Source organism: Littorina saxatilis, linkage group LG6 (genome assembly GCF_037325665.1).
Source record: "Littorina saxatilis isolate snail1 linkage group LG6, US_GU_Lsax_2.0, whole genome shotgun sequence".
Classification (NCBI taxonomy): domain Eukaryota; kingdom Metazoa; phylum Mollusca; class Gastropoda; order Littorinimorpha; family Littorinidae; genus Littorina; species Littorina saxatilis.
In genome coordinates, this window is record NC_090250.1 from 55,755,203 (window position 1) to 55,760,202 (window position 5,000).

Consider the following 5,000-nt stretch of genomic DNA (forward strand, 5'->3'; position numbering starts at 1 on the left):
AAAAAAGAGAATTGTTTTGCTCTTCTTTTCTTTGCCTTCATTTCGCTCCATCCCTTTCTCGCTTATTCTCTCTCTCTCTCTCTCTCTCTCTCTCTCTCTCTCTCTCTCTCTCTCTCTCTCTCTCTCTCTCTCTCTCTCTCTCTCTCTCTCTCTCTCTCTCTCTCTCTCTCAACTGCTAGAGGGAAAGACTGGTTATATGAATTGTTCCTTATTTGGACCACCTCAGTTCTGAAAAAATAAGATGAGCGCTCATAAACATTTGCATTCGCTACAGTTATCCTCTCCAAAAAATGTGCGTCTGTCCGAACAGCCGTTATGATGCACATAACACCGTTAGTCTGTTACACCTTTGTTACACATTGGTAAGAAGGGGGTGGGGCGCAGGGTGGTGGTAAACTCTTAATGTGACGCTTAAAGTCGATTAATTTGGGGAAGAAACAAAAATTCGAAACAAAGAAATTGCTATATCAAACAGCTTAACCTGTATTCATTATATCTATTGTTGATCCTGTGTTTAACGCGGGAACAAAGTATATTGGGAACATTTAACAGTATATATAGTCCAAGCATATTAGAGAACAACGTTGAAGTGACAATGACTAGGTTTAAAATGTCCCTTATCAGAAAGTTCAACCTCAGTCCTTTGATGTTTATTAAACACATTTTCATATAAAGTTGGCGCTTCATATGGAAAAGTGGCTTTGAAATTGACCCTAATCCTTCTTTGGGCTCTGTAAATGTCGTTTGGGGCTATGGTTGTAAAACGGTATCTACTGGTCACCCCAATGTATAAACTGAAAACTCTTTCTGCACCAGAACACGCAGAAAGGATTGTATCTGCCTGATGTCTGATGCTTTTCAAAATCCCCAACCACTAACACCTTCAAAACGGACATTAACTGACACTGTTGTTTTTCCCTATATAATCCTTACTATTTTTCCGAGACGTCGTCCTGTTGTGTATTTAGCTTGCCACAACCTCATACATGGTCCTAAAAGTTAAAGTTGAAGAAAATACTAAAGATAAATGAACAAGCTGACGCAGTGTCATTCGCACCGTGAATCCCCCCATGGGAACATACTAAAGTCTGGTTCCAAATAGGCTCAATTTCCTTCTATTTCTTTGTATTTCTGCCTCGTAGGGGTAGGGGTGTTCAAACCAAAGGCACCTTTAAACCAAAATTCAAATCACACATCTTACAATACTAAGACACTCAGCAGTGAAAGGGTGTCTGCTGGTAAAAAATTCCAAACAATCCTAAAAGTACTTCACTACTAAACGTGCTTTTAAAAAGAGCCGTTATTTTTCCCTCTATAATCAGTATTGTGTTTTCTGCGAACATGTAGTCTATTTCTGGATCTGGATCTGGATAACCCGCCTGGGTTGGTGGTTGGCGGGTGCGCCACAGAAGCCGACGACGACTATCAACGTGACGTTTTTTGGGTGTGCGCATCTAAAAGAGTCTTAAAAGTTCACTGTACACAAGGTGGATATAGTGTACAACTCCAGCTGGTCTTCTTGCTGCTGTACTTGCGGTTTTAGTCCGTTTGCCCTAGAATGTAGGCTTTTCAAGCACAGTTAAAAAATGCTATGTTACAATGTTAAAAACTGGATAAAAACTACTGAGGCTCTCACACTGGTTTCTGCCCCCCTAACGCCGATGAGAAGGCGCTGGGCGTGGTCAAGGTGACGGTGGCTTCGCTCAAATTGTTCCACTCGATCACTGTCTTTATGAAGAACGAGTTCCTGTATTGATCAGTCTTTGAGGTAGGAGCTTTGAAACAGCGGCTGTTGTTGGTTGCCTGTCTCTGGAGGATGTTTTGGCTCTCATACCCCTCGTAGGCTTTAGGCTTGACTCGGCGCCGAGATACGCTCACCGGGGTGAGGAAGGAGTCAGGGGGTAAGGCAGGTACAAGTCCATTGATGATTTTGAACAGCATCGTCAGGCGAAGTTGCTGACGGCGTTCCTGGAGTGTAGGAAGTTGGAGGTACTCTAGCATCTTGGTGACGCAGCCTGGGTCCTTGGACACGTAGTCTTTCATGATGAACCTAGCGGCTAGGCGTTGGATGCGTTCGAGTCTCTCAACGTCTTGTTTGTAGTAGGGGTCCCAGACCACCGCCCCGTACTCAAGGGTGGACCTGACAAGAGTGATGTAGGCAAGGCGACGGCACTCACGTGGGCAGTTCCGGAGGTTCCGGCGTAAGAAGCCCAGGGTAGATCCTGCCCTCTTGCAGAGACTGGTGATGTGGGGGCCCCACTTCAGGTCGGCTGAGATCTGTATGCCGAGGTACGGATTCTGTTCGACCTGTTGGAGGATGGTGTCTCCGAGGCTGTAGAAGTAGTGGGATGTGGATCTGGTGGAGAGGACGTAGCACTTCTTAGCGTTGAACCTCATCCCCCACTGGTTGGCCCACTCTTCCAAGCTCTTTAGGTCTGCCTGTAGCGTAAGGTGGTCCTGAAAGGTGCGGATCTGGCGGTAGAGGAGACAGTCATCCGCAAAAAGCCTGACAGATGACTGGACTGAGTCTGGGAGGTCGTTGATATGGCACAGGAACAACAACGGACCCAGCACTGTGCCTTGCGGGACGCCGGACTCGACCTCTACCTCTTCAGATGCCTCGCCCTCCAGTACAACCCTCATCTTCCGCTTGGTCAGGAAACTGGTCAGCCAGTTGTGGACACTTCCCCGCACACCGTAGTGGGCCAGCTTGTGGAGTAGTTTCTTGTGCGGGACAGTGTCGAAGGCCTTGCTGAAATCAAGGATGGCGACGTCAGTTTGGTGGCCAGCATCATGGGATGACAGAATGTCCTGCATGGTGGTGAGCAGCTGGGTTTCACATGAGTGGCCGGTCCTGAACCCATGGTTGCGGCTGGATAGCACTCCATGTTGTTCGAAGTGCTTGTGAAGATGGTGGCAGATGATGTGCTCAAGGAGCTTACAGGCGACCGAGGTCAGGGATACTGGGCGGTAGTTCTCAGCTTTGTTCCTATCTCCCTTCTTGTAGACAGAGGATATGTTCGCTGATAGCCAGTCTTTCGGGAGCTCGCCTGACTCGATGGAGGTGGTGAATATCGCCGTCAGGGATGGGGCAATGGAGTCAGCGCACGTCTTCAAGATGCGGTTTGGTATGCCGTCTGGTCCCGATGCTTTGTTGAGCTTGAGGTTCCTCAGGAGTTTTGCAACACCTTCGGTAGTGATGGTAATCTTCTCAAGTGGGGGGACTGGGGTGCCTTTCAACACTGGTGGAGGAGAGTCATCACGCTTCGTGAAGACGGACTGGAACTGTTGTAGCAGTATCTTGGCTTTGGAGGAGCTGTCGCTGTGTAAGGAGCCTTCTTTGTAGAGTGGCGAGACTCCAGCGTTGTCCTGTCTGCGTGACTTGACGTATCGCCAGAAGGGTTTGGTGTCGTTTGTCTTCAGGCTCTCCTCGATGGTGGAGTTGATGTGGTTCCACTCCGCCTGCCGCATCTGGCGTCGACATTCTTTCTGGGCGAATCTTTAGATGGTTGTCATGTGCACATGAGTTGCTAAAGCGTTTTCAGTTGGGCATATGTCGAAAAGCAAAGAATTAGCCCTTTGAAAACCATCAGAACTGTCACACAAAAATAACATTTACCTATCTCACCAACTGACCAAACATAGGGCTTTTCCTTATGTATTATGTATTGTCGTGTTTTTTGTAGCATACTTGTGAAAACAGCCACCACTGTTGTAAATGATACTTTAAAGAGCATTATTTCATTTTTACAGTTGAAGGACAACCTGGACTGCCGTATATTACAGCTGTTTTACAATCAGGCAAAATTTTCTTAACAAACGTATGTTAAGAACAACTCCCATAGTGAAATTGAAGGAAAACAAAGTGAAAACCCCCCTGCCATAGAGGAGCTAAAGAATCAACAATAAACGACTGCATGGATAGCTTGATGCACGAATGCATTGCGGACATGTTTGTCTCCAACCAAGAGAAAGTTCCAAAAAATCCCTTTTGTGCTTCTTATTATACAGTGACGTCAAAGACAGCCTTTTCTGCTGTTCATACATTCAGGGGTTATGGTTACACTAAACGACGTAGTTGTAGCCATACTGCCATCCAGATTTATTTTTTCCTTGCGAGCAGTCACAGGGTGTTTGTGCTGTCTGCCAACCGTCAGACGACCCCGCCCAAGTCTGTTAAGGGACCGTTTGACCGTTATAGAACGCGTCTTTTTGATTTTTTGGCACAGTTGGAAACGGTTGATTTTTATCCCTACCATTGTTTCCAAACATTATATAGGAATGTTTTGTGAACAACGGATAATAGCCGCTACTCGCATGTGTAGCAAAAGTGAGCGTACATACTCACCCTGGTCGTCCAGCCGTTGTCCGTTGCCCGTCTTTATCTGTCTGTACTGAACATTACCTTTGGATTTTTCTCGAACGCTATGAAGTGAAGAAACACCAAATGTTGCAAAATGTTGTATGACCCCAAGAGCTCAAAAAAGATACTTGAGAACCTTGACCTTACCTTAAGGTCAAGGTCACAGGGAGAATGAATGTGGTCTAAAAACTGCAAAATTTCACATTGTGCCAGTTTTCTGGAAAACAAATTAAAAACAGCGGGCTTAGTTTTGTATGGTATACAAGAAAAAGAAAGCCTTATCTTCTGATACCATTTTGGTTGACCTCGCTTGACGTTGCAAGCCCCAGGAGCAAAATTTTGATTAGTGCTTTTGTGAACAAGAAACAATTGACAAGTGGCTCTATCCCATCTCACCGTCGCGATATAACCTTCATGGTTGAAAACGACGTTAAACACCAAATAAAGAAAGATCTTCTTTCCTTTTCCAAATCACTTGCAGAACATGATTTTATTATCATTGCTATAGAAGTTGTTTTTTTTTATATATATATATATATATTATAAAGTGTTTCTCAAGCGGAAGCATGTGTAAAGTTCCAGTTTACAAGATCATATTTTATTTTGCTTTTGGCAAATGTATCACATACTCTGCATG